Genomic DNA, 24,257 nt, shown 5'->3' with positions numbered 1-24,257 from the left:
TTTGGTTCGCAGTTTATTTTACATCCAAAAAAGTTAATGATCGCATCGTATTATAGACCAAACGACAGGACAAACAAAACTGGTATTAATCTTATGATTTTTATTTTAGTAATCGTAGAAAATTGGAAAATTGTTTATGATACGCTGTTATACATGATTTTTCAGTATTGCTAAGAACCGGTTCTAATCCAGTGGATATTAATCGGTTACGAAATCATATTGTATAAGCCATTAAAATATTTAGTTCTAAGAGGTATAAATCAATTGCTATAATAAAGTTAAACCTACGTTAAATCAAAGTTAACAAACTTCTTGTATTGAGGATCATTTGCAAAAAATGTCAGAATTTAATAGGGGAGATAGGGACATTGAATTGTAAGTTGCACTGGTCCTCATAGTTTTTAAAAGCGAAGCTTTTCTATAATTAGGGTCGGTCCGTCTGTACGTCCGTCCGTCCGTAACGGATAGCTTTTTCGTTAATTTAGGCATGTTAGAATTGTCCTATCGATTTCAAACTTTGCATGGTGATTCCTTTGATAGTTAGGTACGATTATGAAAGCGTAGCAACTCTATAATCATTACCAGAATGTCCTTATGTCCATTTTAAACATGTTGATTTTTTTACTTTTTAACAACAAATTTTCATGTGATCTAATCATCCGATTGATCTGATTTATGGTATATTAATTCCTGGGACAAAAAAGTACAATGTTTTAAGCGAAGCATTTCTATATTCAAGTCCTGAAAATGTGAGTATGTCTATAAACATTGTCCTCCCGTATCAAGCAGGTTTTCAACAAATTTACTTACAATTTTGCTTTGACTCTTATACATATTTATTATGATTATTCAGTTCTGACACTATACAAATGTTAATGTCCGTTTGTCCTACCATTTCAGTGCTTCGCTTTTATGGATGTTGTCCTCCTTGTTAAACATGTTCTTAATTTCTTTGGTTTAAAAACTTTGAATACATCGATTAAATCTTAATTATTTAGTTCGAACCACCATTACCTAAATTTTCTACGACTAGTCAGGGGTAAATTTATTGATCATTATTGGGGGATGTTAAACAAAATAAATTTTTTGGCTTTATTAAAAAAAAACTATAAACCAATATGTTGAAAAAAAGACTAACAGACTTAAATAAGTAAATAAAAATGTAACTCTAAATTATACCTAACTGTTACAGGTATCACCATGCAAGGTCAAAAAATAGTACATTCTAACATGCCTAAATAAACGTTTGAGGATACGGACGTACGGTCGGACAGGCCCTAAATATAGAAAAACTTCTTTTCTAAAAAACGATCAAATTTTCAAACACAACACATTTTTGTTCAACCAAAGTCTTCCGAGAGAGACAAAAGTTTCCGAAAACTGAACAGATTTTTCTCCTTGCATTTCTCCATTGATCGAGAGAGAATGAGAATGAAAGAGAGAGAGAGAGAGAGAGAGAGAGAGAGAGAGAGGGGGGGGAGAGAGAGAGAGAGTGCGAAGGAATATATGTTAGAAATCTTATCTCGGATTTACCGCTCTGTTGATGCGAAATCCTATGAAATAGATACATAAAAGGTCTTGAAACCGATTTATATCCGCTGGATTAGAAATGGTTATCAACCATACTGCAAAATCATGTATAGCATCATATTACACATAATTTCCCTGAAAAATATAAAATATAAAATTGATTCTTCACCCCTTTAGTAAAACAAAACTGGTTTTAATTTTTCATATGTAAACCCGCGGAAAGCTCTCTATAATAAGATACGATGAATAACTATTCTAAATCACAAAGATCCTATATAATTGATTTTTTCTGTCAGAAGAACAGGCTTAATATGAATCTACCCTTAAAAGAAATAAACCTTTCGGTTTTGAAAAAGTCCTAACTAAAGTAATAGGTTGTCTACTTGTATGTATGTATATCTGATAAGATTTAGTAAACGGCTGTACAGATCGTTCCATATTTATTATTTAAGTTTATTTTGAGATATCTTTCATTATTTTCCGTTTCCCTAAATGCTATGTATCATCCTTGTTTTTTTTTATTCCTAAAATAACAAGGTTGACAACACCCATGCATAGCGAAGCATAAACATCATGGATATAAATACGGGCAAGGACCTTTATTAAGCATATGTTAAAATCAAGAAAAAATCACGAATTCTTTCTAGACGTTTTTTTTCATATTTTAACTATCTATATTTTGTAAATTGATCGACGGACAATTGTAAACTGTAAATGTTCAATGGTATGGGGAATATTCACAAAAATGTTTGCTGCCTATCTTCAATAGCAGCTAAGATAATTAAATTGCGTTACGTACTAGCTGACGGACTTACAGACAATCTATAATACAAAGTAGAATGATGTCTTTCTGTCCGTCCGTCCGTCCCGTTCCTTAATATCTTGGTAACCACTGAACCAATCGGATTCTACTCTTCAGGGTATATACCTATTGGTCCTGTGGTGGTTTTAAGCTATTTTCTTGAGGGTGGGACACCCCCCCCCAAAAAATGAAAATTCACCCCCCCCCAAAAAAAAAATTTCTTGGGAACACATTAGACCAAGCACCAGTAGTACTTTATTTTTTTTCCTAATTATCTCTTAGGGCAAAGCCCCTAGAGGCTAGGGGCGAAGCCGCTAGTGTGATTTATAAGATACTAGCGGCTTCGCCCCTAGCCTTTAGGGGCTTTGTTTTTAAAGGTTTAGGGGAGAATTTTAAAAATTTTGTTTACATTTTTTTTTTAACATTCTTTTTGAATTTGATAAAACAAAGTTTAAAAGAAGAAAAGAAATTTAAAAAGAAGAAAAATAATTGAAAATATAAGAAAATATAAAAAAGTATAAAAAAATATAAAAAGATATAAAAATATATAAAAACATGAAAAACATTAAAATTAAAAAAAAATATGAAAATTTTTTTGGGGGGAAGGGAAATTTTCATTTTTTGGGGGGTTGGGGGTGTCCCACCCCCCAAGAAAATAGCTTAAAACCACCACAGGACCAATAGGTATATACCCTGAAGAGTAGAATCCAATCGGTTAAGTGGTTACCGAGATCTTAAGCTTCAGACGGACGGACAGACAGACGAACGGACGGACGGACAGACATCATTCTACTTTGTATTATAGACTAGCGGCTACGCCCCTAGAAGCCTCTAGGGGCACTTAAGGTAGAAGGGGAAAAGTCGACCTCATCTCATTTTAAATTTGAGTTTCAAAAGAGAAAAAATTGGGGGGGGGTGAAGACACACTCCACAAAAATAGTTTAAAACCTACACAAAAAGTTTAAAACCTTCCCAGAACCTATAAGAAGCTTCACTGTAAAGGAGAACAATATTGATTCAGCGGTTAGCGAGATCCTTCGGGACAGACAAAAAACATTTACTACTTTATATTATAGGATATCCTATCAAAGGATTTATATTTTGATATCTGGATAAAATAAAATAAAACCTTGTTTACTATTGAATAAAATTGAAATAACAAAAATAATTAAATGCTCGGTACCCGCGTGTCAGTGAAATCGTGATATGATAATACTCAAATTCAGCTAAATGTCTAAACCTGCTCCTAATCAGACCATCCATATTCTTATACTCGCGGGTAAAAAATATTACATAAAGATAACAAATACATTTAAAACATAAAAGGATGATTACAAAATTTAAAAAGATTAATTACTATGCTTTCACTTTTTAAAGAGCATTGTCAACAAATCACCATAATGGCATTTGTTTTACAGTGAAGCAATTTCAAAAACCTTAAAAGGATCTAAAGGTTGTGCAAGAAAATGCAGACCTTCAATATTGAAATTACGCGGCTTGTGTTAATAGTAGAAAAATGTTTTGCATGCCGTTAAAAACCTAGTTTGTGGAAATGGCGAAAATGTTGACGATATGCTGAAATTTTTTTCTATAAGCCGATGGTCAGAGGATATCGTTACCCGCTGAACCAAAATGATTCTCCTTTACTCATAGGAACTTGGTAGGTTTATACTTTTTGAGGAGGGCACAGTCACCCTACCTATAAAAATGACCCCCCCCCCCATAAAAAAGAGACTTTTTAAAATTAAAATTAAAGTGGGGGAGGGGGGGGAGGGGTCGACTCCATTGCCCATCCCACCGGTAGTTGGTAATAATGTGCTTTTAGTTTTTAAGCTTTATCTTTTTTTTCGGTGCTTCTTATTATGAAAGTATAGAAGAATTTGTCCGTTAAAAAAAAACTTGGAGCTGTGTCAAACATTGAAAAAGAGAGAGAAAAAGAAAATTATTTAAGCTTTAATTATTAGAATGTTGATTCCTCGGACGACAAAGCACATTATCTCATTTCTTTTTATCTTAGTAGTATTAAGTAACCTTGCACTTTCAACAATTTGACTGCAAATTACAACGATTTTTTCACTATACACTTAAAAACTGGTATTTCCAGATATTGAAAGACCCTTGTAATTCGTTTGAATTCGTCCATTGTCTTATCCTTTTAATTTCCTTTAGCTACAACACTTATACCTTGATCCATGATGTTTAGCATAAAATCTGTCAGAACAAAAGATCTAGATCCGGCAAAATAGTCCAAAAATTTAGCTATTCATGTAAATCTTAAATCTTTGAATATTTATTTGCAAATTTAGTTTATCCTCGTTTGTTTAAATACAACAAGGAGGATAAAATAAAAAATTAATAAAGATGACAACATATATAAATAGCGAAGCAAAACACATCATGAATGGGAATACGGACTAGAAATTTAAAAAGCATTTGTTAAAATCAAGAACCACAAAACCTTTTCAAATATTTTTTTATTTCCCACTATTTACATTTTGCTGCATGACTGACTGACAGACAGACGGACAAAGTAAATTACATGCTGGATGCGATCAAAATAATAGGGCAAATATCATAAATAACAAGCAAAAATATTACTTTACAATAATAAATTTATTTCTTTATTCTTATTAGATAATAGGTATATAACAATGAAACACTTTTAAAACAATTTTTACAATATTTATTTACATAGATAATCGCAATGCTCTCTCATTAAATAAAAAGGGAATTGATCTAATTTTAATTATAAAAAAATAATATGATTGCTCTAACAAAAAAATTGAGACAATTTGTAACCTTTTTTGAGGTACGCAAAAAAGCATTTTTTTTAGAAACTTGACGACATGGCGATTATGAAATCTAAGAAAATAAATTCTACCTTTGAGAAACAAATTTCCTCAATTAGTAAATGCAATAAAAATCACTTCTAATAAATTTTACTTTTGATTAGTTTCATTGTGACTGTGCTGTAAAGGTAACTTTAAATTGCTAAATCTTGACTTAGATTAGAAAAAGTATAATGGTTTCACCGGTGTACAATTACAAACATCTTAAGTAAATACATATATATATATAAATCAGGTATACATAGATAAAATTTGTAAAAATTCCTAGCCACTGTGAGGAACCTAAACTTCTTTCCTAACCTAACTTTAAATGAACTTAACTTTGCCTAACTCAACTTTAACTATCTTAAGAAATCTCTGTTTTAATATCTTGAATTTAAGAAAGTTTGATTAATGTGGTCTTAATAAAACTTTTAATGTTTATATTAAGTTTAACAATCATGAAATAAATTTTTTCTTCAACAACTATGTATACAATATACCCGGGCTCGGCAGCCGTGTGTAAGCTTCATTATATTAAAATCAGCTGAGTGTTTAAACCAGCCTGTTCCTAAAGACTATTAATCAATCGGATTTTTTTCGAATTTAAATTCGAGGCCCATGCACGTCTGCCGTGCCCTGCAATATACATAAAAGATACTTAGAATTTAAAAAAAGTAATTATAAAATTTGAGGATAACTTAATGACTTAAAATGCATAAAATTGAGCAATAAAAAGAAAAATACTAATGTTTTATCTTCGAGTGTTTTTTTAATGCAAACATTATATATTTTTTTGTTATTTTGAAAAAATATATTTTAAGGAAAAATTATAAAAAAAATCCATTAAAACGCAAGCTCTTTTAACAATTACTGTAATTAAATAATAATGAAATGTAAGGTAACAGGTAATTACACAAATTTACAGAAAATAACATGATATGTATATATCAGGGATCTAACGGGATAAGACAATGGCCGATAAATTGATGTACACCCCCAATGATGATACACAAAACTACCCCATCTGTAGATTACAATCAGTGATTGAAATGTTTTTTTTTTATATTCAACTAAATTAACCAACCAATCAAAATTCAATAAAAGAGTCCAAGTTTGTTCAGCCAACGAATTAGAAAACGTTATCGTAAGACTTATCAAGACTAATGAAAAAAAGGTCAATAACACCTTCTCCATGTGTTTAAATAGTTTATCCCACTACCAGAATAGATCAGCTTTACTCACTCTCTGTTTGTCTTTATGTAACTCTTTGTTTCTTTGATTATAACTTTGAGATATTATAGTTGCATATTAACTATTGTCTACTGAATAAACACTGCTGAAAGATGTATTATATAATTTCGCTGATTAAAGTTTTTTTTTATATATCACTGGTGCACAATCTATTAATCTTTCTGTTTATGATCTTAAATACACACATTCTTCATAAAATGTAGAATTGCTTCTTTGGCTTTCTTTTTTAATCGCCATCAGCTTTTCTTTTCTGTCGTTGAGTGCTGTGATTGCCCTGCTGATTGCTGTAGCTGCAATACCAACTCTTTTCTTTCTAAGTCCTTTTATTGAACCATAAAGATTCTTTGAGTTTTCATAGATAATTTTGACTCCATTAAGAGCCATTAACCCACCAAAAAATTGGGCAGCAGAAAATTTTCCTGCTTTGGCGTCTTGTCCTTGTTCGTGTTTTTGTTCTTGTTCTTTTAGCAAGGGTGCTCCATTCTTTGCTGCTTCTTGATGAGATTCAGAATTTTTGCTACCCTTAATAAGGTCCCCTTTCATATCTTCTTTTTTAAGGAGATCTCTGAATAGACCAAGAATCTTGCGTGCCTTCTTTGTCTTTTTGTTTCTAATATGTTTATACACTTTCATTGAGCATATGCCTACAACATAGCTGATGGCTGCTGTAGCACCAATACTGATAAAAATTGGTATTGCAGTAGTAACAGAATACACGGCTGCTACAACACCTCCTGCAATGCACAAAGCTCCTGCAACTACACCAACAGCAGCTCCAGTAGCAAGACAGATAATGGTAAGCCTTTCAACTTTCTCCAAGTAGTTGCTTATCTTCGCGATGCTGTTTATATCAATCTCAAGTATCTGTTCTAGTTCCTCATTTACAGATTTTAGTTTACGTAGCAGTTCCTGCTGAGATATTGGTCTTAGACAACGGATAGGAAGGTCTTCTCTCTGGTCAGTGGTGCTGCCAGGTTGGATCACAATCATTCTATACATTTTTTATTCTAAAAAATTTTTCTTTTTATTCTATGTTTACTTAGAAGTTTGTTCCTTAAGTACTTGGGTAATTATCGCATCGTATTATAGACAATATTCCTGTTTTAAAATCGTTAGGATAATTCTTACATGCTTAAGAGTTACTATTTAATCATTCTAACATGCCTAAATAAACGTAAAAAGCTATCCGTTCCAAACGTACGGACGTACAGACCCTAATTGTAGAAAATCTTCGCTTTTAAAAGTAGTGACAAAGCTTTTTCAGTATGGTTTCGAAACCTTTTAATATCCCCTGGATCAAAACTGGTCCTCAGCCATACTGAAAAGGCATCATATTACAATCAATTTTCTACGAGTATTCATATAAATACCAGTTTTATAAGCTAACAAAACTGATTTTAATTTTTCATTGTGATATCAGCGGAAAGCAGTCTATAATACAATGCGATAAATAAATATTTTCAATCTCCATAATGCAACTATAATAGATCTGGAAAACCTGTTATACAGGGGACTGATAAGCATAATGTTGAAAATCTTTCTAAAATAATGTTGCAAACAATGTTGCAATGATTATTCCGTTAAGTTTAATTTTTCTTTATGTTATTAAATTTTAATCAATGAATTTGAAGGGTTTAGATTAACATATAATAATTTTTATCACTCTTTTTTAGGCTTGCTAATAGTCAATTCATCCTTGTTTTATATTTAATAAAAATAATAAACATATAACTTAGTGAAATATAAAAAACTAGCGGCTTCGCCCCTAGCCTCTAGGGGCTTTGCCCAAGAGGTGATAAAAAAAAATTATTGCGAGAGACCATAAAGGACCATGGAAACTCCTTCAAAAAAAAAAAAAAAAAAAAAAAAAAAAAATGGGGGGGGATTTTTTGGTTTTTGGGGGGGTTGGGGGTGTCCCACCCCCCGAGAAAATAGCTTAAAACCACCACAGGACCAATAGGTAGATACCCTGAAGAGTAGAATCCGATCGGTTCAGTGGTTACCGAGATCTTAAGGGACAGACAGACAGACGGACGGACAGACGGTCAGACGGACAGACGGACAGACAGACATCGTTCTACTTTGTATTATAGATAATGGCAACGAGAGACAGATATTATCTAACGGTATGTATACGACTCATTCTTCTCCTATGCAAGGTAGAAAGAATTGGAATTTAATCAATCATGAAAAATAGATAGGGATTGAGAGTCAGATAAACATTAATACTTATATGAAAGCATCATGATGTTTTAGGTGGAAGGGGACATGTGCCTCAGTAGTAAATAAATTGTCCAAAAAAATAAGTTACAACCAAAAAAAATGGACAAAACATGGCTAGTGTCCTCCCCCCCCCAAAAAAAAAATAATTAAGTTGTAAAAATGTAAATGGAGAAATTCACTCAAAAATAAGATACGTGACGTCATAAAAATGAGTGATTATCCATCTCGTTTTAGGGGTTTTCTTTTCCACTCCCTCTCTGGTCTCCCTAATTTTTTTTGACGTCACGTGTCTGAGATTAGAGTGACTTTTTCTATTTACAAAAAAAAGCAACAGGACACATTGATATTAATAAATATTAACATTTTAATGCTTGTTTTATTATACATCTCTCATAAAAATGTGATTACAAAATCTATAATCAATGCTATCAGTAGAGATTATTGTTTGGCCATTTCCACATCCCTTGTATACTGTAAATAGCGCGCTATAGCTCACTCAACTAGCCCTAGGTAATTCTTATTTGCTTGTGTACACTGAGGAGGGCCCTTGAGAAAAAAACAAGTTTTGATTAATTATTAAAATAATAGATAAATAAAAAAATTAATACTTATTTTTTAAGAACCCATCTCGAAATTTCCAAAATATGTTGCAATATTACTGTAACAATAAAGAAAGGGTAGTGGAATTTAAAGGATGTTTGTTTGTGTGTGTGTCTTTAACGAAGTATTATTTCACTTTACCCCACAACCATCCCAAGAAATTTTCCATATTTTAAAATGAAAAATGGGAGATCATCTACCCCCCCCCCCCCCCTCCCCATCTATAATTACTATAGTATAAAATGTAAAAGAAAGAAGAGGAAAGAAAATTAAAGAAAAACCGATGAGTTATTTAGTGCAGATGCTCAGTGGTCATACGAGTTTCTAAACAAAATTAGAGCAGAAAAAAATATATTTCCATTTCAAAATATACATCTACTGATAGACTTACTTACCAAGTGCTTTTGTAGAGCAGCTTTATTAACAAGGGGAAGGGGTCTATATTTGTTAAAATATTAAGACGTACAGACATGCGGAAATATCCTAGTTATAACGTAGCCGCGCTTACAACCAGGGAGCTAAAAGGATAAGACAATGTCGATAAACTGATATCCATCCCAAATGATGAAACACTAAATTATTCCTTCTGTAGATTACAATTAGTGGTTGAAATGTTTGGACACTTAAGATAATGAAACAATTAATTAAAACTAATTAAAATATCCAAAGTTGTTAAGCCAACGCATAAGAAAACGTTATTATAAACTTTAGGGAATAGTTTAAGAAACAACCCAATGTCCCCTCCCTTCAACAAAGTACATACATGCCTAAATTTTAATATATGAGGTAAAAATTGGCAACTAAAAGATAAGGTTAAACTTCTGTGCAATATCGGAAATTACATCCTAAACTTAAGTATAATGCAACAGGAACAAATTTACCTATAAAAAAGTATGAAAACGGCTAAAAAGCCGTCAAGAAGCCGTCCTACTGGCAATTTTATAATAAGGTCAAACATGGTCTAGAGTGAGGGGAATCTCCTCACAAAATTGACCTCGATGATTTTGGCTTAGTATTTTTTGTCATAAGTACACTTCTTATAAAGCACTTACCAAAAAAGTACATTAACAACAACTATTTAACACATATATAATCTTTATTAGAGTACAATGTCCTTTTTATGATTTTTAAAGCGTTCATGAATCATAAGAAATATTCTTTATTTATGGATGTTTCTCTCTCTCTCTCTCTGTCTGTCTCTCTCTCTCTCTCTCTCTCTCTCTCTCTCTCTCTCTCTATTTCTCTCTCTCTCTCTCTCTCTCTCCCACTCACATTCTCTCTCTCTCCGTCTCTCTCTCTTTCTCTTCTATTTTACGCGCGCCATCGGAGACAACAACCCTTTATCCCCCCTTTTAATATCCCTTGTAATTTTACTCATTTTTCTAGCTTAACGGAGGTCCCCCCAACCCCCAACTTCCATTGTTTTACATGTAAATCCATCTATCTCCCTCCCCTTCAAGATAATTTATTATGCTTTTTACCCCAATAGCATGACCAACCCCCTAAAAAAGGATACTTAAAAGGTCACTACATATTTTTTAAAAAGTTATCATTATCATATAGATTTAAGCCTTGAGATAGTTTTAGGCTATCTTTTTGCCTCTTAGGATATGGACCCTAGATTCTAGGAGCGCAGCCGCTAATATATAACTAACGAACAATGACTGTCCACAGTCGGTCTGTCAATCTGTAATAATGTTTCAGAGTCTGTCACTTCGTGTTTTCATCTTTCTGTCAATAAGTTTTTAAGGTGGTTAGGGGGAGGTGGCACTAAAACAAAACAAAAACTACCAATTAATTTCAAAATGTGGGGGAGGGGGGGTTCTGTGCTCGCTAGAACTTTCAGGGAAAATGACGAAAATTCTTGTAAAACAGAGGTGGATTCTTAAAAAAAATATTCTTAAAGTGGGGCAAAATTGTTTACGTGAAAAATCCACCAAAATCATATTAAAAATCTACAAAAATTAAACAAAATCATAGAAGGGTTATTAACGTAATATTTTATTTATTTTTTTGTAGGTTTTTTATGTGGTTTTGGGGAATTTTTCACGAAAACAATTTTAGCGATAATTAAGCGATTTGTGGGGCAAATTTTTTTAAGAATCCACCTCAGAAATATTAAAAGGTTAGAGCATCCCTTTATTTTAAAGGATTTTACTGCCCAATTTTATGTTTAGATAAAATAACCAAAAAATATTAACAGTTTAATTCAGCGAAGATTCTTTAAAACAAGTCACCTTGAACATAACTCACCTGGGGAAGCATATGTTTTAAATTTTTTCATTGATAATCGTGTAAATAATACCCTAACCCTGTGGCGCTACCCCGACAGCGATATCATAATGGAAAAAAACAAAAATCTTAGCACTTTCTACTTTAGAATTAGTTTATTAAATTATGTCTTATTTTTGTGGATTATCTTAAATTGTAATATTAGCTTTTTCATAATTTGTTTGCTGTTGTAAGGAACAACTTTCTTCAAGCTTGCGTCCATCGCACATATGTTCCTCTTTTTTCATTCTCCGTCGCCCTCCTCCCTCCCCCTCCCCACATTTTACAAATCCTTTTATAGGGTATCATTTTCAGGAACCCCCAACCCCTAAAAATTACGATGTTTTAGCAATTCCGCATCGAAAAGTGTTTAAAATTTAAATATAGACACAATCCTTATATAAAAGTAACAAGATGTCCGTCAATATCTTGTCTGACTGTGTGAAAAAAGATCTTCATAACCACCGGACCGATATGGTTCTCCGTTACAATAAAGCTTCTGGGAAGGTTTACAACTATTATTTGGGAGGGTACCTCTTCCACCCACCCAAGAGAAATCAGCACTGGAAATAATAACTAACCCCAAATCCCAAATTTAAAAAAAATATTCTTCTTAAAATCACAAGGTTATGCTTTAGTAATAATTTTATGAAGAAGTGATAGTACACCCGTAAAATCCCCCTACCCCCTAAAGATTACAAAAATAAGGGAAAAGAAAACTAAAAATATTTACAGAAGATTTTAGTTAGAACTCTGAACTTAGACTTCACTTCAGTAACACAAACACTGTAACAGACTCAGTTTAAACATTATCATTAAGTCATTTAAAATTCAAGAAATACTAAATAGTGATTTTAAGTGCCATACGTTCAAATAATATATTTAAAGTTAAATTATAAAAAAAAGGTAGGTGAATTCTATCTAAGAAAGTCAGTACGTCCATCGATTACATCTCATAACATGATTTAATAATCAAAGCATCTCTGTAATCAAGTCTAAAATTTAAGTATGTCCATATTAAGCCTTCTGTATTTAAGAAATATTTTCTTTTAGTATGGCTTCGTAACCGACTGAGTTTAGCCATACTGAAAAACCATATTATATACCATCATATTATAGACAATTTCCCATGAATATTAAATTAAAAATCATCTAATAAACAAGGATGACAACATCCATAAGTACCGAAGCACAAAAAATTGTGGATGGGAATACGTAGAAGTAGATTTAAAGTGTATTTATTAAAATCAAGAATAGATTTATTGGAGAAAATAAACACAAAACCTTGTTTTATTTTGTATGATGAAGACGTTAAAGTAAATTACATACTAGATGCACATAACACTGTAAAAAGTATTTTGAAACTGTTAATGCAAAAAAGTTTTAAAATTGGACCAAAAATACCAAAGATATGGGGAAATATGTCAAACATATAAAAATAGCCAAAAACCTGCTAAAAGGCAGTTTGGCCGCCATTGTTTCTTTTCTTAAAACACCAGAAATTTAATTTTAATATCTTTAACTGAAAAATTTTTGAAAATTGGACGATAAACAACAAAGATATGGGTAAAAATGTGAAAAATATAAAAATAGCCAAAAACCTGCAAAAAGGCAGTCAGACTGTCATTGTTGTTTTCTTCAAACGACAGGAAATTTAATTTTGATATCTTTAATTGAAAAAATTTCGAAAATCGGACCATAAACACCAAAGATATGGGGAAAAATGTGAAAAATATAAAAATAGCCAAAAACCTACAAAAAGGCAGTCTGACCGTCATTGTTGTTTTCTTCAAATGACGGGAAATTTAATTTTGATATCTTTAACTGAAAAAATTTTGAAAATCGGACCATAAACACCAAAGATATGGGGAAAATTTGGAAAATAAAAAAAATAGCCTAAATCTGCCAAAAGGCAGTCCGGCCGCCCTTGATGTTTTATAGTTAATTGTGCTCCTTAATGATGGGAATGTTGTCAAAAAATTTCAGATCTCTATCTTTTATAGGAGCCGAGAAAATCACGTTTCCCTCAATTCATTAATTACGGACGGACGGACGGACAGACGGACGGACGGACATTGTGAATTATAGAGTAGCTTCGCTACTAAAAATAAATATGTAGGTATAAATCCTATAATTTTTCAATTTAATTTCAGCAGGAAGCTGTCTATAATACGATGCGACAAATAACTATGAAATTATTCGAACATTCTCTGATTGTAGAAAAGCTGCTAAAATTTGACCTTAAAAAATGGGCGGGGTTGTTAGAGGTGTAATGGGCGTGGATTACAAACTATGGAGGCAGGAAATGGGCGGGGTTTGGCGGGTTTAACAATTAAGTTTAAATATACTTTGAACAAGTAACATTGATACGACAATGAATGCTAAATTATATGTAAACCCCAATGATTAAAAACATAATTACCATATGTATATCAAAATTATTGGTTGAAAGTTTCGAACATGCAGTTTGACCTTGAAATATGGGCGGTGATGTTAGAGGTGTTATGGGCGTGGCTTACAAACTAGAGTGAGCGGGAAATAGGCGGAGTTTGGCGGGTTGAACAGTTATGTTTAACTTTGAACAAGTAATATTTTAAACAAGGTTGACAACATCCATGAAAGCGAAGATCAAAAATCAAACAAACATTAACATTTGTAGAGTGTCAGAACTAAAAAAGCCAAAAATGAATGTATGAGTCTAAACAAAATTGTACGTACATTTGTTTCTAAATTGGTTAAATACAGGATACAGTTTAAGTCATTTCTTTCATTTTAGGACTTGATCATTGAACCTAATTGCCCTGGGAATCATAATTTATTTAAGATAATTAAAGAAATGTGTAGTTGATACGATTATAGAGTTGCTACGCTTTCCAAATCGTAGCTCATATTTACAGGAATCACCTTGCAAAGTTTGAAATTCTTAACATGAACATTCATGTATTCCAGTCGTTTTTGACGCTATGCTTATGACAATATTTCTTATAGTTCAAGAAATGACATGCAAAAAAAAATTTAATCAACATGATGATTTTAAAATCAATATGTAATACACGTATTGAGTTTTTTTATGAAAGTATATAAATTGAGTTGAAAAGCTTTTAAGATAGTACCTAGTCGTACAAAGAATCATAGTTTGAAATTAATAGGAAGAAATCCAAAATGTATTTATTTGAAACATTTAACTTTTGCTGAACTTTTTTGAAAATCAAAAATTGTCTTTTTTGGTCACTTACTGGTTTTAGAATTGAAAATAGATTAACACAGTGGTAATTTTTTTGAGCTAACGGTGCTGCTCAAAAATAGCTAGATTAAAATATATATGCAGGGATGGAGGGGACATTGGGCTGTTTATTACCGTAGTCCCCGAAGTTTTCTTATTTGTTGGCTTTACAACTTTGAGGACTTCTATTAAATTTTTGATTGGTCGGTTGAGTGTCCAAACGTTTCAACCACTAATTAAAATGTACAGGAGGGATAATTTTGTGTATTCTCATTGGGGATTTACATCAACTTATCGTCCATTATATTTTCCTGTTAGATCTTTGGGATCAAGGCATATAGAATACGTGGATATTGTAACAAGAATTTCTTTTGTAGTCAATTGAGGTTGCTAATATAGTCCTCATATATTAGAATATACTTTCCTTATTGTTAAGGGAGGGGATGGTGTAGAGCTGGGAAAAACATTTTATCAGAGTATGAGAGAAACTCTTACAATATCCATGTATTATATCTATTATTGTATCGTGTATAATATACTTGTCTTAAAATGTAAGAACGGCGTACGACAGATATACCATAGTTAAAGTGTAGCAACGCTTTTAAAGTTATTGTATGATATCCATTCTAGTGGTTTCAGGGATCTTAAGGGATAAGACAATAGACGATATATTGATGTAAATTCCTAATAATCACATCTATAATAGTACCCAAATTTTTTGATTAGAGGAAAAAACAAAGCTGTTAAAAAACTTTGGGTACCAGTGTAATTTATAGTCGGCTTTTAATTTGTTGTATTGTTGTGACCACATTTTAAACTATTTTTACGCAAATTAAGAAAATTAAGTCACAGTATGGGGTGAAAAAAATGTCTCACACTTTTGAAAGCGGGGCATTTCTTTATTAAGTGTATGTATGTATGTCTTTAAAATTGATAAAAGAGCAAAAGAGAGAAATGTAGAAATATAGATAGAAAGAGAGAGAGAAAAAGAAAGAGATAGATAGAGAGAGAAGAGTGGATAGATGAAAAAAAAAGAGTATTAGAGAAAAAAAGAAACAAAGAGAGAGAGAGAGAGAGAGAGTTGAGAAAGAGAGAGAGAAGGGGTGAAAGGATCTATTAATAGAAATGTAATATGAGAACAAGACATTAATATACATATTTAAATTTCCTTATTAGTCGTTTTTACAAACATACAAATTTTAATAAATAGCAAAAATTAATTTCAGTTACTTAGCTTTGCCTCATTTTAGTATCTACTAAGGATACATAATCAAACTATTCTTTTGATATTCAATAATTAATTCTTAGGATGATTAGATATAATAAGCATATTAAAATTGAAATTTAGAATCTAAATATGTATTTTATTTTCTGTTCGAACTTTTAGGTAATGTTAAATATTACATGCTGCTTCGCTCAATAATGGATATAGAATACGTGGATATATTACCGAGGGAAAAATTTTCGTCAATTTGTTTTCTTAATGTTTAATGCAGGGTTTCGGATCCGCATTGATTGTATGCGGTTTCTTGACAATAAAAATAAAATCACCAAATTTTTTTTTAAAAAATATTCTTTAATTCGCAAAAGGATCCGGATCCGGATCTTTGGACTCAAAAATATACGGATCCTTGCGGATCCGGATCCGGATCCGAAACTCTGGTTAAATGATAATTTCGTTCATCCTTTAGGGGGGGAGGGGATGGGGTAAAGGGGCCGGATGGAAGGTATCGTTAATTTAGCCAGCTGGGAATATCACTTTATTAGAGTACATGAAAATCTGGTGCAACATCCAAGAAATAAAATATCGATTTCCTTATTTGACAACGAACAAAATTAACTTTTTTTGCTATTTTCTCTTTTTTTGCGCAGGGGTTGAAACACCAAGTTTTGGACATAATTCTTTTACTTTCCGCATGAATTATTTTTCTTTAAACCTGTCAATTTTCTCATTCTTTTCTTATCTCCTTTTTTGAGGATACATTGTTTGTATGTCAGTCTGTCAGTCAGGCAACAAAAGACATTTAATTGTTCGAGTGTTCGTGATTTTTCTAACATCTATAAGGTTCCGTGATTTTTATCATTTCTAATATCTTTACTTCACTTGTTCTTTTTTCTCTTTTTTTAAGAGCGAAGCTTTTCTATAATTAGGGTCGGTCGGTCCGTACGTACGTCTGTAACGGATAGCTTTTTTCGTTAATTTAGGCATGTCAGAATTGTCCTATCGATTTCAAACTTTGCATGATGATTCCTGTGGTAGTTAGGTACGATTTAGAAAGCGTAGCAACTCTATAATCATTACCAGAATGTCCGTACGTCCATTTTAAATATGTTGATTTTTTTACTTTTTTAACCACAAATCTTTATGTGATAAAAACATCCAAATGAACTGATTTTTTATTACTGATTCCTATTACAATAAGGTACAATATTATGAGCAAAGCATCTCTATAATCAAGTATTAAAAATGTCAGTATGTCCTTAAACAGAATTCTGTATTTAAGAAGTTTTGCAACAAATTTACGTTTTATTATTTTTGGTATAATGATTCCTGGGACAACAAAGTACAATATTTTAAGCGAAGCAACTCTATAATCAAGTCCTAAAAATTTACAACAAATTTACTTACAATTTTGCTTCTGATTATTCAGTTCTGACACTATACAAAGGTTAATGTCTGTTTCATTTGATTGAAAATTCACAATTCATTGTTATATGTGCTTCGCTACGAATTTTGTCATCCTTCTAAAATTGTTATATCTATAAGAGTTTCTAAAAGCTACAAAAGCAGGGCTGACACTTAAAATATGATAAGGTTATATCTTCCAACAATTCCTTTACCCCTTGTAAGAAATTTGAGATGTCTTTCTTATATCAAATTTAGATATTATGACAAGGGAATTTTGTTAGCACAAATGTTATTTTTTCCCATAAAATTCCCATTTATCTATCTATCCAATCTGTAGCGCATCCGTTCGTTGTCGGGTTGGGTTTGGGTTTTAATCTCGACCCAAAACCGTGTCATACCTATTGCTGCTTCCAGATATTCGATATTAAAAGATAGGTAAATGCTGTCTATCTATCTATCTATCTACTTATCTATTTATCTGTCTGTCTGTCTGTATATCTATCTATATATCTATCTGTCTGTCTTTCTGTCTGTCTGCCTGCCTGCCTGCATGCCTGTCTGCCTGTCTGTCTGTATGTCTGTCTGTCTGTCTGTCTGTCTGTGTGTCTGTGTGTCTGTGTGTCTGTCTATCTGTCTATCTATCTGTCTATCTATCTATCTATCTATCTATCTATCTATCTATCTATCTATCTATCTATCTATCTATCTATCTATCTATCTATCTATTGATCTATCTATCTATCTATCTATCTATCTATCTAATCTATCTATCTATCTATCTATCTATCTATCTATCTATCTATCTATCTATCTATCTATCTATCTATCTATCTATCTATCTATCTATCTATCTATCTATCTATCTATCTATCTATCTATCTATCTATCTATCTATCTATCTATCTATCTATCTATCTATCTATCTATCTATCTATCTATCTATCTATCTATCTATCTATGTTTAGAAATGGTTGTGTATATAGGAGGAATATTGGTTGAAGAACTACCTGCATTCTCAAGTCAACTATATAATATCTATCTATCTATCTATCTATCTATCTATCTATCTATCTATCTATCTATCTATCTATCTATCTATCTATCTATCTATCTATCTATGTTTAGAAATGGTTGTGTATATAGGAGGTATATTAGTTGAAGAACTACCTGCATTCTCAAGTCAACTATATAATATCTATCTATCTATCTATCTATCTATCTATCTATCTATCTATCTATCTATCTATCTATCTATGTTTAGAAATGGTTGTGTATATAGGAGGTATATTAGTTGAAGAACTACCTGCATCCTCAAGTCAACTATATAATACATATCCAGCCCTAAGAAGCGAAGCTAAAAAGTAAGTTTTTGTTGTTAGTTGCACAGCTTCTTCTCTTTTGCTGTACGTCTGTCCGACTGTCTAAAAGATCCTTTAATATAGTTTAGAACGACCAGAAACATATAAGAGAAGCAGCTTTGAAACGTCGACTTCATATACTATTTAATGTCATATATTTTTCAGTAGCGAAGCTACTCTACAATTTTCTTGGCAGTTCGCTAGTTAGTCCGTATTGCTATATGGAAATATGATTTGATTTCTCGTCTGTTGTTCAAGATAGACGGATTATATGTGAAGACCATTTATCAAAAAGCATATATAGGTTCGTCGGTCATGGTACAAAAGTCATGCAAAATGGTTTCGTGATTTTTTCATGACAATAAATATATGCTCTTAGAACTCGAATTGAGGTAATGTTTTCACTACTAATTTTTTTCCCCACGATTTTTGTGCTTCGCTACTGTAGCTGTCATCCTTGTTTATTTTTAGTTTGGTAGAATCTGCTCCACAATATGTTAGTCCGTCAATACTGCTATATGTTGGTGTCAGAGAATATGCAGTCACTTCTCCTCATGATAGCGCTGTACAGGTAGAGTAGATAGGTAGATAGATAGATAATCCATGCTGCTATACTTTGGTGTCAGAGAATATGCAGTCACTTCTCCTCATGATAGCTCTGTACAGGTAGAGTAGATAGGTAGATAGATAGATAGATAATCCATGCTGCTATACTTTGGTGTCAGAGAATATGCTGTCACTTCTCCTCATGATAGCTCTGTACAGGTAGAGTAGATAGGTAGATAGATAGATAGATAATCAATGCTGCTATACTTTGGTGTCAGAGAATATGCTGTCACTTCTCCTCATGATAGCTCTGTACAGGTAGAGTAGATAGGTAGATAGATAGATAGATAATCCATGCTGCTATACTTTGGTGTCAGAGAATATGCTGTCACTTCTCCTCATGATAGCTCTGTACAGGTAGAGTAGATAGGTAGATAGATAGATAGATAATCCATGCTGCTATACTTTGGTGTCAGAGAATATGCTGTCACTTCTCCTCATGATAGCTCTGTACAGGTAGAGTAGATAGGTAGATAGATAGATAGATAATCCATGCTGCTATACTTTGGTGTCAGAGAATATGCTGTCACTTCTCCTCATGATAGCTCTGTACAGGTAGAGTAGATAGGTAGATAGATAGATAGATAATCCATGCTGCTATACTTTGGTGTCAGAGAATATGCTGTCACTTCTCCTCATGATAGCTCTGTACAGGTAGAGTAGATAGATAGATAGATAGATAATCCATTCTGCTATACTTTGGTGTCAGAGAATATGCTGTCACTTCTCCTCATGATAGCTCTGTACAGGTAGAGTAGATAGGTAGATAGATAGATAATCCATGCTGCTATACTTTGGTGTCAGAGAATATGCTGTCATTTCTCCTCATGATAGCTCTGTACAGGTAGGTAGATAGATGGATAGATAGATACTCCATGCTGCTATACGTTGGGGTCAGAGAATATGCTGTCACTTCTCCTCATGATAGCCCTGTACAGGTAGGTAGGTAGATAGATAGAGAGATAGATAGATGGATAGATAGATAATCCATGCTGCTATACGTTGGGGTCAGAGAATATGCTGTCACTTCTCCTCATGATAGCTCTGTACAGGTAGGTAGGTAGATAGATAGATAGATAATCCATTCTGCTATACGTTGGGTCAGAGAATATGCTGTCACTTCTCCTCATGATAGCCCTGTACAGGTAGATAGATAGTTAGATAGATAGATAGATAGATAGATAATTAATGGTGCTATACGTTGGTGTCAGAGAATATGCTGTCACTTCTCCTCATGATAGCCCTGTACAGGTAGGTAGGTAGATAGATAGATAGATAATCCATTCTGCTATACGTTGGGGTCAGAGAATATGCTGTCACTTCTCCTCATGATAGCCCTGTACAGGTAGAGTAGATAGGTAGATAGATAGATAATCCATTCTGCTATACGTTGGGGTCAGAGAATATGCTGTCACTTCTCCTCATGATAGCTCTGTACAGGTAGGTAGGTAGATAGATAGATAGATAATCCATTCTGCTATACGTTGGGGTCAGAGAATATGCTGTCACTTCTCCTCATGATAGCCCTGTACAGGTAGATAGATAGTTAGATAGATAGATAGATAGATAGATAATTAATGCTGCTATACGTTGGTGTCAGAGAATATGCTGTCACTTCTTCTCATGATAGCCCTGTACAGGTAGAGTAGATAGGTAGATAGATAGATAATCCATGCTGCTATACTTTGGTGTCAGAGAATATGCTGTCACTTCTCCTCATGATAGCCCTGTACAGGTAGGTAGGTAGATAGATAGATAGATGGTGTCAGAGAATATGCTGTCACTTCCCCTCATGATACAGGTACAGGTGGGTAGACAGATATATGTTACCGCTTTTGGCCCACCTATTCTTTTGACGTTATAGTAGAGGGAAAGATAAAGGAAAGGGGGAAAGAAACCCCCTAGAAAAGAGATGGGGTATAGGGTATTTCCTGACGTCAATAGAATAGTTAAGCCAAAAGCAGTGACATACACTATATACAGATACAAAATAGATTTATGTAATCTTTTGTAATTTATTTATAAGATAGATAATTAAAAAGTTAGGTGAAGATTTAAGATAATGTCTTATGCGCTACTTAATTTTCTCGTATTTTTATCGAAAATATATTAATTAAAACGAGGATGAAAACATCTAGCACCCCAACCAATAAACAAATCTAATGTAAATTTATGGAAATACGTAGAATGTAAACTTATTCAAATTCTGAAAATTCCAGCTGTCTATCTTGAATAGTAGCCGAGAAAATCACGTTTTCCCCATAGCATTACGGACCGATTGACGGACAGACAAAATGAATTATAGAGTATCTTCACTAATAAAAATCATACTGGAATACATAAATTATAGTTTTAAATGCGATAATAGTTATTTCTCGCATCGTATTATAAACAGCTTTCCGCGGATATAGAATGTACAATCATAAGATTAAAACCAGTTTTTTAGTCCCGAGGTGCCGAAGGCGCAAGCTAAAAAAACTGGTTTTAATCTTATAATTGTACATTTTTATATTCGTAGAAAGCTGGATATAATACGATGCTAGACATAGTTTTTTTTGTATGGATGAGAACCGGTTCCTATCCACCGGATTCGAATGAATACGAGAAAATATCTTTCCCGTATCGCTTCGATACCGATTAATATCTAGTGGATTAATATCAGCCACACGGAAAAATTATGTTAAGCTTTGTATTATATCCAGTTTTCTACTAATATAAAACTTGTTTTAACTGTAAATTTTACATCCGCGAAATAAATATTCTTTTTAAGGTTCTTGGTACAGATGATGTTTGCTCAGATGTAGCTTTGATTATTCGTCATGTTGGTTCAGGTATACCTAACAAAATTGGTTTTTATTTTTCAATTTTTCATCTTAATATCCGCGAAAAGCTTCGGCCCCTGAGGCAGGGGCGTCCAAGCTTTTATTTTTTGGGGGGGTAAAAAATTTTAGGGGGGGGGGGTAATTCGTGTTTGGGGGGGGTAAAATGGCGCGCGAAGCGCGCCGAAATTTTTTTTTACCCCCCCCAAAATTTTTACCCCGGGGGTAAAATTTGATTGGGGGGGGTAATTACCCCCCCTAAAGTCTGTTGGGGGGGGTAAATACTCCCCCCAAATCTGTTGGGGGGGGTAATTACCCCCCCCAAACTAATTTACCCCGGGGGTAAAATTTTTGGGGGGGGTAATTTAATTATGTAAAAAAAGCACCTACCTAATCTATTAAGTTAATAAGTACTATCCTAAAACATAAAGTAGTAAGTAAGGTGTATTTGACTATAGCTTCAGATTTCATTACTTTTAATACTGAGTTCTCCTTTTTAGGAAAGCTTCACATAGATCCCATGATGGTTCCACACTATTATAGGTCAATCCTTTGAGTGGTTTTAAGCTATTTTTCTCCTCCCTTTTTACCCTTTAGAAAACACGAGTTCTTAGATGCTAAGGGCGCCACTACATTCAAATATATAGTAGTATCTCATTCTTTAGAACATAAAAATACAATAATTAACTCACTAACCAATGAACTAATATGATTATACTTTAAAGTGAAGCGTCTTATAGGTCCTGGTAAGTTTTATATCTAGTTTTGAGACACCCTGACATCCTCCCAAAAGAAATCGCCTATAGAAATTCTTTTTCATTATTTAATGAAATATTTAATTTAGTTAGGTATCTATTTTATGGAATCTTCAGTGCTTTACAATTACATCATAGATCCCCCCCCAAAAAAAAATTTTCAGTAAAATTTTTTTTTAAGAACATTCAATTTGGGGGGGGTAAATACCCCCCCAAAAAATTTTTTTTAAAGAACATTTATTTTGGGGGGGGTAATTACCCCCCCCAAAATCGTTTGGGGGGGTAAATACCCCCCCCAAAATCGTTGGGGGTGCCTACGGCACCCCCAAGGTAGGGGTAATTTTTTTTTGGGGGGGGGTATTGTTCAAAAAATTTTGGGGGTGCCTACGGCACCCCCAAAATCGTTTGGGGGTGCCAAATGGCCCATTACCCCCCCCCTTGGACGCCTATGCCCTGAGGGTTAACAAAACTGGTTTTAATCTTATAATTTTCATTTGAATATCCGCGGAAAGCTTTGGCTCATCAAGGCTGACAAAATTGGTTTTAATCTTATAATTTTTCATTTTAATATCCGCGGAAAGCTTTAGCTCATCAAGGCTGACCAAATTGGTTTTAATCTTTTAACTTTTCATTTTAATATCCGCGGAGAGCTTCGTCCCCTTGGGTATGACAAAACTGGTTTTAATCTCATAGTTTTTCATTTTTATATATCTGCGAAAAGCTGTCTGTAATACGTTGCGATAAATAATATTCTTTATATCTAAGTAAATAAGAATCTAGCTAACTGCTGGACCGATATGATTCTCCTTTACAGTAACGCTTTATATAGGTTCAGTGTTGTTTTAAACTATTTTGGGGAGAGCACCTCCACCATCCCAAAAATGCCCCCCCCCCCCTCCCAAAAAATTCCTTCATTTTTCTTTTTAAGACTTATTTTGAAAATGGGGTAGGTTGAACTCCCCCGACCTTGTAATATATATGTTATTTATTCTTAAAAAAATCAATGATTTAATAATTTTAGGTATGACCTTACTAGGGCATGTAGATAGAATATCTCATGATGATTTAACCAATATGATGACAAAATTATTATTACAGGTTTGTAAGTTTTCTTTGAGTAGAGAAAAGCTTCTCTATAATTCACCCAGTCTGTCCGTAACGCTTTGGAGGAATTGTGATTTTCTCTATTACTATTCAAGATAGATTGTGAATAATTTTTTTGTGAATATTCCCTATAAAAATGAGCATCTGGTATGTAATTTACTTTGTCCATCAGTCATGCTACTAAAAAATAAATATTAAAAATATAAATACACACGAAAGGTTTCCTGATTAAAAAATAAATATATTCTTAATTAA

At 33.0% G+C, this 24,257-nt stretch overlaps 1 long non-coding RNA gene across 1 annotated transcript in view; it reads left to right on the top strand.

Moving 5' to 3' along the window:
* Positions 1 to 20,711: 20,711 nt before the first annotated feature.
* LOC145325860 (uncharacterized) overlaps positions 20,712 to 24,257 on the top strand; it is a 270,432-nt gene continuing 266,886 nt past the window's right edge. The window contains exons 1-3 of the long non-coding RNA XR_013881622.1: positions 20,712 to 20,764; positions 22,095 to 22,155; positions 23,920 to 23,996. This is a non-coding gene — a long non-coding RNA (uncharacterized LOC145325860). The remainder of the gene's footprint in view (positions 20,765 to 22,094; positions 22,156 to 23,919; positions 23,997 to 24,257) is intronic.

The sequence above is a fragment of the Acartia tonsa genome, chromosome 8 (assembly GCF_053477335.1).
Source record: "Acartia tonsa isolate MP-2025a chromosome 8, ASM5347733v1, whole genome shotgun sequence".
NCBI classification, from domain to species: Eukaryota; Metazoa; Arthropoda; class Copepoda; order Calanoida; family Acartiidae; genus Acartia; species Acartia tonsa.
The sequence above is the reverse complement of the archived record's forward strand: the minus strand, read 5'-3'. Positions and strand labels throughout refer to the sequence as shown.